General features: G+C 41.5%; 1 protein-coding gene across 1 annotated transcript in view; it reads right to left on the reverse strand.

The window, feature by feature from the left end:
• The window catches only part of Epac (Exchange protein directly activated by cAMP), a gene marked incomplete at its 5' end in the record, with an annotated part of 1038330 nt that overhangs the window by 422361 nt on the left and 597278 nt on the right, over positions 1-18691 (reverse strand). The window lies entirely within an intron of this gene.

The raw sequence follows: 18691 nt of genomic DNA on the forward strand, positions 1-18691 counted from the left end.
ATATATATACATATATACATACATATATATATACATATATACATACATATATATATACATATATATATATACATACATATGTAGTAGGTTGGTAGACAGCAACCACCCAGGGAAGTACTACCGTCCTGCCAGATGACTGTGAAACAGAAACCTGTAACTGTTTTGCATGATGGTAGGATTGCTGGTTTCTTTTTCTGTCTCATAAACACGCTAGATAACAGGGATATCTTGCTACTCCTACTTACACTTTGGTCACACTTCACAGACACGCACATGCATATATATATACATACATCTAGGTTTTTCTCCTTTTTCTAAATAGCTCTTGTTCCTCTTTATTTCTTCTATTGTCCATGGGGAAGTGGAAAAGAATCTTTCCTCCGTAAGCCATGCGTGTCGTATGAGGCGACTAAAATGCCGGGAGCAATGGGCTAGTAACCCCTTCTCCCGTAGACATTTACTAAAAAAGAGAAGAAGAAAAACTTTATAAAACTGGGATGCTTAAATGTGTGTGGATGTAGTGCGGATGACAAGAAACAGATGATTGCTGATGTTATGAATGAAAAGAAGTTGGATGTCCTGGCCCTAAGCGAAACAAAGCTGAAGGGGGTAGGGGAGTTTCGGTGGGGGAAAATAAATGGGATTAAATCTGGAGTATCTGAGAGAGTTAGAGCAAAGGAAGGGGTAGCAGTAATGTTGAATGATCAGTTATGGAAGGAGAAAAGAGAATATGAATGTGTAAATTCAAGAATTATGTGGATTAAAGTAAAGGTTGGATGCGAGAAGTGGGTCATAATAAGCGTGTATGCACCTGGAGAAGAGAGGAATGCAGAGGAGAGAGAAAGATTTTGGGAGATGTTAAGTGAATGTATAGGAGCCTTTGAACCAAGTGAGAGAGTAATTGTGGTAGGGGACCTGAATGCTAAAGTAGGAGAAACTTTTAGAGAGGGTGTGGTAGGTAAGTTTGGGGTGCCAGGTGTAAATGATAATGGGAGCCCTTTGATTGAACTTTGTATAGAAAGGGGTTTAGTTATAGGTAATACATATTTTAAGAAAAAGAGGATAAATAAGTATACAAGATATGATGTAGGGCGAAATGACAGTAGTTTGTTGGATTATGTATTGGTAGATAAAAGACTGTTGAGTAGACTTCAGGATGTACATGTTTATAGAGGGACCACAGATATATCAGATCACTTTCTAGTTGTAGCTACACTGAGAGTAAAAGGTAGATGGGATACAAGGAGAATAGAAGCATCAGGGAAGAGAGAGGTGAAGGTTTATAAACTAAAAGAGGAGGCAGTTAGGGTAAGATATAAACAGCTATTGGAGGATAGATGGGCTAATGAGATCATAGGCAATGGGGTCGAAGAGGTATGGGGTAGGTTTAAAAATGTAGTGTTAGAGTGTTCAGCAGAAGTTTGTGGTTACAGGAAAGTGGGTCCGGGAGGGAGAAAAAGTTAGCATATGAGAAGTTTTTACAAAGTAGAAGTGATGCAAGGAGGGAAGAGTATATGGAGAAAAAGAGAGAGGTTAAGAGAGTGGTGAAGCAAGGTAAAAAGAGAGCAAATGACAGAGTGGGTGAGATGTTATCAACAAATTTTGTTGAAAATAAGAAAAAGTTTTGGAGTGAGATTAACAAGTTAAGAAAGCCTAGAGAACAAATGGATTTGTCAGTTAAAAATAGGAGAGGAGAGTTATTAAATGGAGAGTTAGAGGTATTGGGAAGATGGAGGGAATATTTTGAGGAATTGTTAAATGTTGATGAAGATAGGGAAGCTGTGATTTCGTGTATAGGGCAAGGAGGAACAACATCTTGTAGGAGTGAGGAAGAGCCAGTTGTGAGTGTGGGGGAAGTTCGTGAGGCAGTAGGTAAAATGAAAGGGGGTAAGGCAGCCGGGATTGATGGGATAAAGATCGAAATGTTAAAAGCAGGTGGGGATATAGTTTTGGAGTGGTTGGTGCAATTATTTAATAAATGTATGGAAGAGGGTAAGGTACCTAGGGATTGGCAGAGAGCATGCATAGTTCCTTTGTATAAAGGCAAAGGGGATAAAAGAGAGTGCAAAAATTATAGGGGGATAAGTCTGTTGAGTATACCTGGCAAAGTGTATGGTAGAGTTATTATTGAAAGAATTAAGAGTAAGACGGAGAATAGGATAGCAGATGAACAAGGAGGCTTTAGGAAAGGTAGGGGGTGTGTGGACCAGGTGTTTACAGTGAAACATATAAGTGAACAGTATTTAGATAAGGCTAAAGAGGTCTTTGTGGCATTTATGGATTTGGAAAAGGCGTATGACAGGGTGGATAGGGAGGCAATGTGGCAGATGTTGTAGGTGTATGGTGTAGGAGGTAGGTTACTGAAAGTAGTGAAGGGTTTTTACGAGGATAGTGAGGCTCAAGTTAGAGTATGTAGGAAAGAGGGAAATTATTTCCCAGTAAAAGTAGGCCTTAGACAAGGATGTGTGATGTCACCGTGGTTGTTTAATATATTTATAGATGGGGTTGTAAGAGAAGTAAATGCGAGGGTCTTGGCAAGAGGCGTGGAGTTAAAAGATAAAGAATCACACATAAAGTGGGAGTTGTCACAGTTGCTCTTTGCTGATGACACTGTGCTCTTGGGAGATTCTGAAGAGAAGTTGCAGAGATTGGTGGATGAATTTGGTAGGGTGTGCAAAAGAAGAAAATTAAAAGTGAATACAGGAAAGAGTAAGGTTATGAGGATAACAAAAAGATTAGGTGATGAAAGATTGGATATCAGATTGGAGGGAGAGAGTATGGAGGAGGTGAATGTATTCAGATATTTGGGAGTGGACGTGTCAGCGGATGGGTCTATGAAAGATGAGGTGAATCATAGAATTGATGAGGGGAAAAGGGTGAGTGGTGCACTTAGGAGTCTGTGGAGACAAAGAACTTTGTCCTTGGAGGCAAAGAGGGGAATGTATGAGAGTATAGTTTTACCAACGCTTTTATATGGGTGTGAAGCATGGGTGATGAATGTTGCAGCGAGGAGAAGGCTGGAGGCAGTGGAAATGTCATGTCTGAGAGCAATGTGTGGTGTAAATATAATGCAGAGAATTCGTAGTTTGGAAGTTAGGAGGAGGTACGGGATTACCAAAACTGTTGTCCAGAGGGCTGAGGAAGGGTTGTTGAGGTGGTTCGGACATGTGGAGAGAATGGAGCGAAACAGAATAACTTCAAGAGTGTATCAGTCTGTAGTGGAAGGAAGGCAGGGTAGGGGTCGGCCTAGGAAAGGTTGGAGGGAGGGGGTAAAGGAGGTTTTGTGAGCGAGGGGTTTGGACTTCCAGCAGGCATGCGTGAGCGTGTTTGATAGGAGTGAATGGAGACAAATGGTTTTTAATACTTGACGTGCTGTTGGAGTGTGAGCAAAGTAACATTTATGAAGGGGTTCAGGGAAACCGGCAGGCCGGACTTGAGTCCTGGAGATGGGAAGTACAGTGCCTGCACTCTGAAGGAGGGGTGTTAATAAACCATATCCCCGGCCGGGATTGAACCCGCGGTCATAGAGTCTCAAAACTCCAGCCCGTCGCGTTAGACACTAGACCAGCTGGTCTAGTGGCTAACGCGACGGGCTGGAGTTTTGAGACACTATGACCGCGGGTTCAATCCCGGCCGGGGTATGGTTTATTTGCAATCGTGTCATTACGATTTCTTGAGTCATGAGGGGTGTTAATGTTGCAGTTTAAAAACTGCAGTGTAAAGCACCCTTCTGGCAAGACAGTGATGGAGCGAATGATGGTGAAAGTTTTTCTTTTTCGGGCCACCCTGCCTTGGTGGGAATCGGCCAGTGTGATAATAAAAATAGTAAATAAATAAATATATATATATATATATATATATATATATATATATATATATATATATATATATATATATATATATATATAGGACACTGCACTAGCCAAGGAGTCGAACCCACGCTATTTTGGTCCGCCTCATGGTGAGAGAAAACGCATGACGCTTTAGACCACTAGACCACAAAATCCTTAACAATGGTGCATCCAGCCAAGCTAGATGTTGTACCCACCATCGAAGGACATACGGTGGTGTGGACGCCTCTGAGCTAATTTCATTCTACTCCCTGTTTGTGTACTAGCTCAACAAGCAGTATTGTACCCACGGAACAAGTGGTATTGATTAATAACAACACTGCACTAGCCAAGGAGTCGAATGGTAATGTTTACTGTCCCTGTTATTTATTCTTTTATTCATTATTTCTATTTCTTATACTTTATTTTGATTATATAAGGTGGAGTGAGTGAAGAGTGGGCGAGTTATACAGTACTGAGTTGCGTAGAGTTAATGACAGTGTTGTGGTGGTCACCACTGACCTGTCATACCTGCGTACCTACCACATTACCTCTACTTCTGTCTCCCTCCTACTCCCTCCCTTTACTCCTTTATTCCCAAATTATCCATATATTCCATTATCTCCCTATATGACACGGTGTCTAAGCGGTGGTGGTTCTTATTATTTATATAATAGGAACCGGTCCCATGTGCCTTTTGACTGCTTGGTTATAGTTATGTTATGCTACCATTTGCTACCATTTTTTTTGGGTGTGTAAGGCTAAAGTAAATATCTGTGTGATATAATCCTAGTGACCTTAACTGACCTTTTTTGACCGTGGGTCCGAGTAACTGCGTGCTTGTAATATCACATTTGGTGGAATTGTGTGTTGGTTTGGGATAAATGGTGGAGAACATGAGTGTTTGGGTGAGACTTTTGGGGTAATTACTGGCCGAAATTGAATATTTACAATGAAACGAGAAGTCACCCAGCCCGCCTTGGAAGACTCATCCACAACTGTCACCCATTGAAGAGCTGCCTATGATTGTTGTCCACCTGATGTGCCCAGTTACCCACCTGATGTGCCCAGTTACCCACCTGATGTGCCCAGTTACCCACCTGATGTGCCTCAGTTGCTGTATTGCTGCCCTGGTCTGTCATCCATTGCAGTGGGTGTCTGCCTGCGTCACCCAGCCTTTGTAACCGTCACCCGCGGACCGCCAGTTACCCGCAGTTGCCAGGGATGGGTGACAGGCTTTAATGACCTGAAGTGACCTCACCTCACCTCTAGTATCTGACCATAGCCTGCTACTGCTGATGTCGGCTGCTTATGATGCTGTGGTTTACTTAGAGGAGGCTGTCTCATGCTGTCTACTTTGTTGAGGCCGTGCTGTGCTGCTGCCATGCTGGGTCTAACGAGGTGGTGCTGTGTGCTGCTGTCTGCCATGCTTTGATGCGGCCGTGATACTGCGATGCTGTGGCCGTGCTGTGATGCTGAGATGCTGGGGCTGTGCTGTGTGCTGCTGTCTGCCATGCTTTGATGCGGCCGTGATACTGCGATGCTGTGGCCGTGCTGTGATGCTGAGATGCTGGGGCTGTGCTGTGATGCTGTAGCCGTGCTGCGATGCTGTGGCCGTGCTGTGATGCTGTTTATGTTGTGGCCGTGCTGTGATGCTGTGATGCTGGGGCCGTGCTGCGAAGCTGTAGCCGTGCTGCAATGCTGTGGCCGTGCTGTGATGCTGCGATGCTGCCTACCTCAGGAGATGATGGCGGTGATTCTGCAGTGGTGTATGAGGGATCCTGGTTGGTGTACCAGGACAGGAGAGTTTACTATGAAGGAGCTGCCCTCCTCGGAGATGTGGAAGGAGGTGAGCCGCGGAGATGGACTCCAGCTACTGGGACCAGAGTGCTGTCATGGGTGGTATGGATGTATATGCTGCCATGCTGGCCAACCTATACGATTGGTATGCGGGGATATCCTGCCAACCATGAGAGATAATTAAAGTGTGACATGTCCCAAGCCTACTTCGTCTTGCCGGAAGTGTTAGTGTTACCTGTGTGGAATAAGGTGATCTTGGAACAGTCAAGCGATCATGGCTACTTTGTTTTATGAGGCCAGTGAATCATAGTTGTGCCACAGGATAATGGTGGGTCTCAGCTGCCATGCCTGCCCTATCTCGATTTTCAGATGTCGAAGTTTGTATGTGAAGTGTGTTGAAAATGCGACCTTGGTGGTCGTGAAGTGGTCCAGTTGCAGTTACTTGAAAGAATACAACCCGTTGGAACAGTTTTCCACGTCAACGAAGCCCACAGAGGTTTAGCCCAATGATTAATGTGCGAGGGTGACTAGTACTGGCTAGTGCATTTCTAGTAGAAGTAGGGAAGACACTGGAGCCAGATATTTAGTTTTAAGGAGAAATGACGGGTAAGGAGGCCTTGCACCAGAGAGCAACTGTTATGCTGGTCACCTGTGAGGTGTACTGATTATGTTGCTTTGTGGTAGTTGAGAAGGCCGAGGGAAATGTATGTAGTTGAATAATTTTGTATTACGCTATGTGTAATTTTGTCTTTGTACTGTCGTAGAATTAAGGGGTTAGGATTAAAATAGTCTAATAACTTATGACAAATTGTACTAGTTCTCAGATATTTTAAACTGGGGAGAAAGGGAGATGTGATATAGTCCACTATGCTTGTGAGGTCTCTGAGGGAGACCTAATTTAACTAATTAAATGCTCACACCTTGCCTTGGCAAATAACTGTCAGACACGCTTTTCGGCTTAAGTCTCAGGTGTTTTGTTCTTGACAGCATCAGATCTCGGCATCAGGTCAAAACATGTGGTGCACACCCCATTGTGGGGGGTGCTTTGAGACCCATATAAGCCCAAGGAACGGCTGAGCAGGAGATTCGATTGGAGCTCTGGCCTGTGTGCAGAGCTTGAGAGAAGGCTGTTGGATAGTCGCTGGAGGAGACTTCGTTGGAGACACTGGGCAGAGTACTGGCGTGGAGCAGTACTCGGCTGTGTAGGTCTTGGGACGTGTGGCTAGTGTGTGACTTAGTTCCTGAGGCGAACTGTCCTCTGAACTATATTGTAAGTTACATTCTGCTTCGTCAGTTGATTCGATTCCCTGTCTCACTGCTTATATATACCATTCCCATTTATCTAAACCCAACAGTGTTTTCCTGTTCCCAAATATATTATTGTTTGAGTGGAATGGCAATGTTTATTGTCCCTGTTATTTATTCTTTTATTCATTATTTCTATTTCTTATACTTTATTTTGTTTAAATAAGGTGGAGTAAGTGAAGAGTGGGCGAGTTAAACAGTACTGAGTTGTGTAGAGTTAATGAGAGTGTTGTGGTCACCACTGACCTGTCATACCTACCTACCACATTACCTCCACTTCTGCCTCCCTTTACTCCCTTATTCCCCAATTATCCATACATTCCATTATCCCCCTACATGACAATACATATATATATATATATATATATATATATATATATATATATATATATATATATATATATATATATATATATATATATATATATATATATATATATATATATATATATATATATATATATATATATATATACAAAACAACCACTGTGAAAGAATAGAGAAGCTCCAAGCGCTTTCGTGACTGCTCACATTATCAAGGAACAATGAAAGTAAAGCATCAAAGGAAGGTATATAAAGGGGTAGCCCACACCTCACTATCAGATCCCACAACAACAAAACACCTGACGCGAGATAGCAGGCCCGCCGGCCGAACTAGACAGGTCCTTCATACAACCCACCAACAAACTATTCTACCCAAGAAACAAGAAATTTAAAAAAGTATTATTTGTCCAATGTATTATTAAATTCTTCCCAAATTATATTAATTATAAATGGATCTAAATTATATAAACCAAAGGAAATATTCATATTATTGTCAAAACTGCTTTTTATGAAACAAGATTCAATTATATTCCTGTCGACCATGGACTTGCTTGATACTACTTTCTCAACTTTTTGAAAATCAATTGGATGGTTAAAATCTCTTACATGAATAAATAGAGCATTGCAATCTTGTCCAGTTCTAATGCTATATTTATGTTGTTTTAATCTTAGTTCGATATTTTTACCAGTTTGACTGTGATAAACTTTATCGCAAATTTTACAAGGAATCTTATAGACACATCCTTCAGCATTTTGGGGGGAATTCTTTATCAATTTAAAAAAAAAAAAAAAACTTTTGATAAATTTCCCCCCAAAATGCTGACGGATGTGTCTATAAGATTCCTTGTAAAATTTGCGATGAAGTTTATTACGGTCAAACTGGTAAAAGTCTCGAACTTAGATTAAAACAACATAAATATAGCATTAGAACTGGACAAGATTCCAATGCTCTATTTATTCATGTGAGAGACTTTAACCATCCAATCGATTTTCAAAAAGTTGAGAAAGTTGTATCAAGTAAGTCCATGGTTGACAGAAATATAATTGAATCTTGTTTCATAAAAAGCAGTTTTGAAAATAATATGAATATTTCCTTAGGTTTGTATAAATTAGATTCATTTATAATTAATAAAATTTGGTTAGAGTTTAATAATACATTGGACAAATAATAAACCTTATTTCTTGGGTAGAATAATTTGTTAGTGGGATGTCGTGAGGACCTGTCTAGTTGGACCAGCGGGCCTACTGCAGTGTTCCTCTTTTCTTATGAGTCCGGTATTGTCGCCCGTCAGGTGTTTCTTTGTTGTGGGAGTTGAGTGTGAGGTGTAGTCTAAGCCCTTTAATTGCCTTCCTTTGATGTATTACTTTCATAGTTCCTTGACATTGTGAGTAGTCACAATGAGTAGTCGCTTGGAATTTCACTACTCTTTCACAGTGGTTGTTTTGAATATTTTAAAATCACCTGTTTACTGTGACCTTATTGCATATATATATATATATATATATATATATATATATATATATATATATATATATATATATATATATATATATATATATATATATGTAGTATATATGCAAAACAATCGCAGCAGACTATCTTAACAATGCCAGACAAGCCACAGGGGGTGGAAATCTTCAGCTCAAGTACTTTCATGAACACTTCTCAGTGCGTCATCAGGAGCTGTGAAATGTTGCAAGGGCAGTAACAGTAGAAATAGGGAAAGTTTCTTTTTCAGAGTATGGTAGCGCGGTGGTACCAGACAATATGACAGAGAGAGAGAGGGGCCCAGCAGACCCAGGGGACCGGTGTGTGGTTGGCATTCCGCTGGGCCTTTCTCCTAGTCAAATTGTCTGGTACCACCGCGCTACAATACTCTGAAAAAACTTATCCTATTTCTCTTGTTGCTGCCTTTGCAACACTGCACAGCTCCTGATGAAGTACCTTAGAAGTTTGAAAGTATGTGTGCATACGCAAATGTGTGTCCAACACAACCACTACCATCCTCAAGACCATAAATCACCACTACCACCATCATATGTATATATAAAAACAATAGTCAATGTGACAGTGACACCTACGTACAATAGTGAATTCGAAGCTCTGTGCAGCAATCCCATGTAATTTAATTTCAGGAAGGATCCATATAACATTGAGCAAAATAACGCAATTATTTGGTGTTCTGGTAGCGGGGTGTAGATGATACGTCTTCGGAGGCTTCTTTGTTTATTGTTAAGTCGTGGTGGGTACACAGGCTTGTGTGTTGTGCCCATGGCCTGGGCAGGGCCATCCTACAAGAGAGAGCTAGGAGTAGGCCTTGTGTCTTCCTGCTAGGCCGCTGTGAGAGTGAGCGTGAGGCAAGGGCAGGCAGGCTGAAGTGGCAACGCCTATAGGTGGCAGCACCAGCATGGCGCGAAATATGAACTAAGCTGGCAGATAGCATGGGCTGTCTGTGCAGACAGTACAGGCTGTCTACATACACTCGGCCACCTACCGCGCGACAATACTGGTGGTATAAGAAACTCGGTCTCTCTCTCATAGGAACAGGGCACAGAACACAAAATAAAAACATATATATATACATTTGGACATGGAAAAAAACTTCCTACAGGGAGGGAAGAAAAAAACATGTGGTGTGTGCTAAACATTGTGGTCAAAGGCAGTGAGCATCGAAGTGCATCACTGCACTCCTTCCTGCATCTGGACAGATACTGCAACACAGGAGACATCGCTGCGGCTGAGCTGTGGCGTAACAGGGTACGGTCTCCTCTGGAATGGTGAAGCAGACATCGTAGGAGTTGTTGCAGGTTTCACTCAACCTGGGGCACGACATGCTGGTGCCCTCGAGTGAGGCGTCGACAAAACTCGGCAACTGGGCAGGACTTCTGGCAAGCGACTCAGGAGGACACTTCTCGACTGGTACTGTCGCTGGGCTGTCACTGCCAATGAGCGTGGAGCGAGTTGTGGCAGAGACGACTGGGCGAAACATCTGGGAGTCGTAACATCATACACCAGACTGCAGTGAGCGAGCTAGCAGTCAAAGTGACATATTTGTGCAGGCTGCTCACTGAAGCTTGTGACACGAGGCAGACACAGCGCCTGCTGACAGTGGCTAACTGCGGCTTGGCGAGTATCATTCTCTCGGCAGATTGAGTTATAGCAGAGGTTAGTCTAAGCATCCCCAGACTTGTTTATCTACATATAACTGCATTCTGAAGGTCTGGAGATGAAGTGAAACAAATCTCGATGGGAATCGTAGCAGGTACGATTCTGCAGAACATCATGAACGACGAGCATAAAGCTTTCTGTACAAGAGGGCTTGGTCACTCGGGGGCTGACTTGACATCAGCTGTCAAATGTACTGGTCACACTGGGTGACTTAGCACAGTGGTGCTACTCAGGTCTGGCTCAGACCTCACTGGTCACATGGAAACTTTAAACACACCCGCTGTACATGCGGTACAACATGGCTTAAACTAGCAAATGATGCTTTTCTGTGCACAAAACTGACACTAAGACATATACTAAAATGTGAGAACACTGAATGATAGGAATTAATTAACACGACATATATCTTCTCTCAGTCTTCTCAACAATACTAAAATAATTACTGAACACTCGATGGTGACATCATGTGATGTCGCGAGGTGACGTCAGCAGATATCTCGAGGTGACGTCAGGCAGACATCGTGACGTCATGAAGTCGGGCAGCATCGTGGGTGACGTCAATGTGATGCAGGCAGCAGACCACAGCATGAGGCTTGGGACATCTGTCTCGGTAACTCAAGTGGTTTGTAGATCCACATGACATCGCCCACACCCACGTGGCGTCGTGATCCACGTGGCGTCGTGATCCACATGGTGTCGTGATCTATGTAGCATGCCGATCCACGTGGCTTGCTGATCTACGTGGCATGCTGATCTACGTAGCTTCGAGTGGCCTCGGGCACTCAGATACACAGCTCTGGCAATGAATTCACACGAAAAACAGCAGAAAACACAGCAGAGGGAGTGAGTAGTGGTGAGTGTATGGTAGTGTGGTGGCGAGGAACGTGGGTGAGTGTATGGCGAGGGAGCATCTGGCCGTCTCCTCCTGTCCCACCCACAAACACAGAGAAACACACTGGACGCAGAAATCACCAAAAGACTCACCTCTGGCTTGCTGAAACAGCTGTGCTGAGCTGAACAACAACAGCAACATTCAAGTGACGCTGAACACATGACTTGGGAAACAGCGTGGGACACTGTAGCGTGGAGAATTTCGGCAAATTTCGGCTGGATCCTGCTTGTACCTGTGTCTGGATGCTCAAACGTGCAGACACGACGTCAGGATAACTCGTTGAGAGACAGATGCTTGTTGTGTAGGGGGATGAAGTGAACAACTTCATTCCTTCCTTCCTTCCTCTCTCTGGGCAAACACACTGCTGCGACCACCACTTTCCACCATTTATAACGAGTTTGTTTGGTGTAGCTGAAAGCGGGTGGTTAATGATAGACGTCTTCTTCGGAGGCTTCTTTGTTTATTAAGTCGTGGTGGGTACACAGGCTTGTGTGTTGTGCCCATGGCCCGGGCAGGGCCATCCCACGAGAGAGAGCTAGGAGTAGACCTTGTGTCTTCCTGCTAGGCCGCTGTGAGAGTGAGCGTAAGGTAAGGGCAGGCAGGCTGAAGTGGCAACGCCTATAGGTGGCAGCACCAGCATGGCGCGAAATATGAACTAAGCTGGCAGACAGCATGGGCTGTCTGTGCAGACAGTACAGGCTGTCTACAAAAGAGAACTTGCACAAATCAATTGCTGTACATCCCTTCAACTACTAACAGTTGACCAGTGTTTAAAATGTCAAGACTATTGAAAAATCCATTCTGAAATATTTAACGAAAACCTTCGATGATAAATATTAGCAACCTGAAGCTGACAGAGGGACGGCTCTAGCATCACGCCGTGCTGTATTTAAAGCTTCGCTCAGCTCAGAAAATTTAAAAAAACACTTCAGAAATATGAGTTTAAAATATATTTTCAATTTTTCTTTTTGCACTTGCATTAGTTTTAAAATTCTCTATAATTCTGTAAGAAAAGCATTTTATTTGGAATTTTTAAAAAAAATCCATTTTCATAAAACTGGCAAAAATGGAAACCTGGCACCCACACAGTTCCAATTTAATATAAAAATACTTCGTATTACGATACATCACCATTTAAGGTTTGAAGCTGATCAGAAAAGGCATTCACTAGTTAATACTGGCAAACTGAAATTTACAAGATAAAAGTGAATGACGAGGTGTTTCAGTAAAGCCAACCAGTGGTGAAAGTTTGATGCCAATCAGAAATCCAGTCTTTGCTAATTGATCAGATTCCAACAATTCCAAGATTTATTTTTAACTATTTCAGTAAAATTTCAAATTTGCTTCTATTCAGGAGAGATTTGTGAGTTCTACTAATAATAGAATATATCGTCAATTAAAAGAAGCATTTGTTAATGAAGAAGCAATGAAGTTCGTGAAGTGATGAATATCCGTATTTATTCAATAAATTACTACTTATGGCGGCTGAGATTGTGTGTCTTGTGTTAAGAAAACAACGCCAGTGGTAATAATTTGAAGCCGATCAGATGAGTCGTTCTCTAGTTATGGCCAGGATTCCAACGATTCCAAGTTTTTTTTAACTATTTTACTACATCAACAAATTTGCTTACACGCAAACGAAACTTGACAGTCACCATCCTGACACTAAGCTGCACCACCCGTGTAAGTAAGTGAACTGAAATTTATTTAGCGTGATTTAAAGGGAATAAAAATTTCACACTATTTCACACATAAAATCATCATATCTGCTCCTACACTTCTGAATTTCACTGTCTGTCGTCGCTGTATTTTGTGGCAGCTTATGTCAACGCTCGAAGCTCCGCCACTAATAATTTTGGAAGTTATCCCAGCCACTCCGGGATTCTATGAATGCCTTCAGTAACTTTAGTCAAAAGCACTTTAGCATGTCAATGGTTCCTAGAATTTGGTCCTCGTTACCGTACAGAAATCATGAAAATCTACAGCCGATTGGATGAGACGTTCTAGTGTTATGAGCGAAATAAAATCGAAGAGTTGAGAGAAAAAAATAATTAGGCAACCTGTTAAAGGTACTCCTTCGATCATACGTAATAATAATAATAATAATAATAATAATAATAATAATTATTTATAATAATGATTAGTTAATAATAATGGGTAGTGCTATTCATCTGAAAAATAAAACACTTTAAAACAGTTTTCATAACGCATTAAATGTTTTCGTGTGTGTTTTAACGTGTGGGTATTCACTTATCATTCCTCTTATAACCTGTGGGTATTCACTTATCATTCCTCTTATAACCTGTGGGTATTGACTTATCATTCCTCTTATAACCTGTGGGTATTCACTTATCATTCCTCTTATAACCTGTGGGTATTCACTTATCATTCCTCTTATAACTTGTGGGTATTCACCACTTATCATTCCTCTTATAACTTGTGGGTATTCACCACTTATCATTCCTCTTATAACTTGTGGGTACTCACTTATCATTCCCCTTATAGCTTGTGGGTATTCACTTATTATTCCTCTTACAGCTTGTGGATATTCACTTATCATTCCTCTTATAGCTTGTGGGTATTCAATTATCATTCCCCTTATAACTTGTGGGTATTCACTTATCATTCCCCTTATAGCTTGTGGGAATTCACTTATCATTCCTCTTATAACTTGTGGTATTCACTTATCATTCCCCTTATAACTTATGGGTATATATCATTCCCCTTATAACTTCTGGGTATTCACTTATCATTCCTCTTATAACTTGTGGGTATTCACTCATTATTCCTCTTATAACTCATTCTGAGAGTGCATACCACCACATAAACAGTATATCAGCACTAACAGATGACGATATATAGGTGATACTGACACATTTAGGATGTATATTGACCTAATACTTCCAGATAGTTGCGTACATAAGGACGGTAACAACCCTTCATTATATGTTAATATAATGTAGATTCTCTTATTTATTATTAAAAGTGTAATGAATAATATTACTGGGGTGGTAGATGGAGTAGGAGAGAGGACTCAGAGTGAATCAAACACTAGTATCAAATATATGACACTGAGTGTAAACACAAGGTTTGTGTCACTAGCTGCATGGTACACCACACCTACACCCATGCTAATGGGGTCAGGTGTCGTTCTCCCTCTCTCCCTCCATCCCTGCCCGTTCCTCTGTCCCTCCTGCCTTTTCTCCTTCCTTTCTTCCATCTATTCTGCCATTTCATTCTTTCTTCTCTCCTTCCCATCATTCCGTTTCCCTCCTTTATTTCTCCATCCCTAATACCTGTCCCTACCTACGCCAGCCGTCCTTCCCTTCCATCCACCGTTCTTCCAGCCACTTTCAATCGTCTTTCCTCCAATACTCCTGTCACTTTCTCCTTTATTCCTCCTGTCCCTACTCCCTTGATCTATTCTTCCTTACCTCCATCTCTGCCCTCCACCTTTCCTTTATTTTCCCCACCACTCCATCCCTCAACGCAGCCTTCCCTTCCTCCCGTCAGGCATTCCTCCTCCTGCCACACACCAACTAATAAAACTTCCTCATACGCTACGGAATTACATTCGAAAACGAAAGAAACCTCACAAACCAACTGTGATCAAACAAAAAAACATTATTAGCGTAAGAAGACCAAAAGAGACAGATATTATATATCATTACATTGTCCAGGTACTGCAATATTAATATGGAAAATCGTTCTTGATGGGGCTAAGCGAAGCCAAATATATATACATGTTATGAAGGCAACGGTATCAGAGGACTTTGACAGGATTCATACTATACATGGCTCATTATAGTTCACAGAAGCATCCACATTCAGAAGCTATATATCTAAAATTTCTATATTTTCTTTTCCCTAACGCTTTTTGTTAGTTATCAATACATCAGGCTGTTTGAATATTCACATTTTAGGCAAGTGCAACAAAAAAGCAAATCTCGCTGCTTAATTGCACTGTCACTGAACTATATTTATTTTGTAAACAGAAGACAACCAGATACCAATAATTGGCCAGTCTGGGAAATCCGTTTGAAGTGTTGTTAAACATATTCCTTCATCTTTCTCTGTATAACTCAAGGTGTAATTAATTAAATACTTCAAGTCAGACTGGAACACTGGGCACACGAATTACTTGTCAGATTAGCGTATTTTGTGTATCCTCCTTTACAGCATGTATAAATGACTTAGAAAACAGACACGTTGATAAACGAGACACATGTGCAACCTTTGAGTATCTTTGTTCTGGAAACGTTTCGCCGGCCAGTGGCTTCTTCAGTGCAATACAGAAAACCGTGGAAGATGAGAAGGAGTTTTAGGTGATCAGTCCCTCAGCCTAGGTTGGTTCCAGGCTGAGGGACTGATTACCTCGAACTCCTCATCTTCCACCGTTCTCTGTTTGAATACTTGGTTTAAAAAAACAGATAAGAGGATAAATAAGACAGTGTTTTTATCATTTCTCGGGTTTCTAAATCACTTATTCAAACTCTGTCAGACACAGCAACTTCTCTGGATCTTAATGCAGGTAATTCTTCAAAGTTTGCCTAATCTACAGACCCGACCTACAGTCACTATTGGGAGCAAAGAAAAAAGCATAATACCCAGACTGGAACAGTACACAGATAACCCGCACACAGGAAAGAGAAGCTTATAACAATGTTCTGATCAGATTCGGACCATTTACAAGTCACACTGACACACGAGAGTGAGGGAGCCAGTATATACAGGCGGGGGAGACAGGGACGAGAAAAAGAGAGGAAGAACATACAAAAACAAAACATATAAAAACAAAATGAAAACGGTATAGCTATAGGGTAAAGGGCGCTTCTCTTGTATTTCCTCCATTATATCATCTAGCTGCCTTCGCCCAGAAAGTGGTGTACAATCTCTTTGTCGCTGAAATCCCACATGATAAGTAACTTTGACCTGTCCGTGTGTGCCCTTCTTGTCAACTCTGCTGTGTGTTTACCATGACTCTGTTCCTCTTGTCGTACTACTTACTGTCTTGGTCTCCTGTTCATTGGCGCGTTGTGCATCACTACTATCTCTTTGACCCCGTCTGAAGTGTTCCTACAATGAAGTCATCTGCTTCCCTTATGTCCATTCCTGTCTCCAAAACTCCATTGTTTTTTGATGAGCAGTGTAACTCCTCCTCCTCCTCCTCTGTTCCCCTGTCTTTTCACAGGGTCTGATATCAAGTTGGAAAGATTGCATCTGTTATCACTGTTATGCCTCAGTGATTCGTTCATGCCACTCACACACTTGTTATTCTATCTGCAGGGGTGAATCATACCTTCGGCTTCCTTTCCAGAAGTGAATTCTAGGGGATGGGAGGGGTTGGTGCAGGGTGAGGGTGTGGAAAGCAGGCTGGGTATTATGGGAGACTCTTGTGATGGAGGTATTAATGCTGGGGAAATGGAAACTGATGGTGTGGGGTGTAGCTTGTTTTTGGTTATTGTGATTGGTTGGTGTGGGGTGGCAGGGGTTGAGAGGATTCTATGGGTGGTTCTGTGGGCTGTTGTATTTGCTGGGTCTCCTGACGCTGTGCTTGCCTGTCTGTTCATGCCTTGACTACCCATCCTTTCTCTGGCGACTTCTTACCCTCTCTCTCAGTTGTTCCTGTTCTTTTTGTGTTCAGAGCGACGTTCTATTACACTAAGGTCCTTACTGCCTAAACCATTTACGCATCGCGTAAAAATTCATGATGGAGTAAACTTACCGCTGTCTGTACAACACTTCCTTTATAATACTGAATTGTTTCTTAATTACAACTATTTTTCGTTTGAAGACTCCATTTTTAAGCTGCCTTTCTCCTTCCCATAGATTCACTCATTAGTGCACTCATGGCGAGCCTGTTCATGGAACTTATGGAGGAAGAGAGAATGAAAATCCCATCCTGCAAGGTATGACAAGGACAAAAAACTTTTATATCATAATCATCGCCCCGAGTAATCAAAACCTACAATCTCTTCAACAAAATCAATTCGGTGGAACCTTCTATCAGATTCACTACTCAGGAAGAAAAATAATGGACAGGTTTCTTTTTTGGACTTGCTGACTTGAAAAGATGTTGATCAACTTGATTTCAAAGTCTACTGAAACCCCCAAAAAATAAAATGACCTACATTATTATTCCCACCACAACGACAGAACCAAGAGTTGGATGATCATCGGATTCTTTTAAAGAGCATATATAATCTCTTCCAATTTCAAGTGTCTCTCAACGAGTGTAATTATATCAGTAAAGTTATATCAGTAAAGTTTTCGCTACCCACAATATTTCATCTTCGAGTTCAAGAAGAAAGCCAAGATGATAATACGTAACTCTGGTTCTGATACTTCACTAGGTAAATGTATTGTACGTCCTGTCATCCAATCCAACATTAACTTTTACAGTACCTTAGCTGAAGCAAATATCAGGGTCACCTACGTTTCAACTAAAACTATAAAAGAGTTAAGAAGAAAGGAAAGTTAATGAGGACCACTTTAAATGTTTATATTATACCGTGTGGAGACTTTAGCAAGGGTCTGAGTGTATAAAACCTCGAGGGACCTTGATATCAGCATCAAAAAACGAATACCCGCATGCCGATAGGACATTAAAAATGCATGCACTCTACACAGAAACGCCGAGAACCACCTTGTTGTTTTCCCAGACGAAAGACTTGTCAAAACAAGTAATCAGCAGCAATAGCGACAACCAATACCATTACTCAAAACTCCGGAGCATTCAGAGTCTTAGCAAGGAATTTTCTCCCCAAACCTGGTACTGTCATCACGTAACCACACCTGTTAAGCTCGCTACTCATATGTGACTCACTGACCTCATTCGTTCACCTCTCTGCAACCCCTGTATATATGGTACTCATGTTTTGTTATTCACTGAACGAATTGATAATCTTCTTGATGGCCCTAACATCTTCTTAAAAATGTGCTTTACTTAGCACATTTTTAATTTGGTAGGATTCCATTAGTGGTACATTCTTTCTTCAGCGGTAGTAAAATGAGGTGTAACTTGAGTGGTAGTAACATGGTGTAACTTCAGTGGTAGTAACATGGTGTAACTTCAGTGGTAGTAACATGAGGTGTAACTTCAGTGGTAGAAGCATGAGGTATAGCCTTGGTCTTTTGGAATGAAGATTTAAATATTGTAGTGTGTATGTGTGTGTGTGTTATGCCATTAAGGAATGGATGATTAAGTTCTCACTAGTCCTTTCTCTGTTTACCGCTCCGAGTCTAACAGATTTATATTACTTTTTATTTGAACTAATAATATTTTATTTGCAAAGGGACATTCCTCCCCAATTCAATAAATTTATGAGTGCCTTTAGATGTTAAAATGCTAAATTTCTAAGATAATTTGCT

This window comes from Cherax quadricarinatus, chromosome 17, assembly GCF_038502225.1.
Source record: "Cherax quadricarinatus isolate ZL_2023a chromosome 17, ASM3850222v1, whole genome shotgun sequence".
NCBI lineage: Eukaryota > Metazoa > Arthropoda > Malacostraca > Decapoda > Parastacidae > Cherax > Cherax quadricarinatus.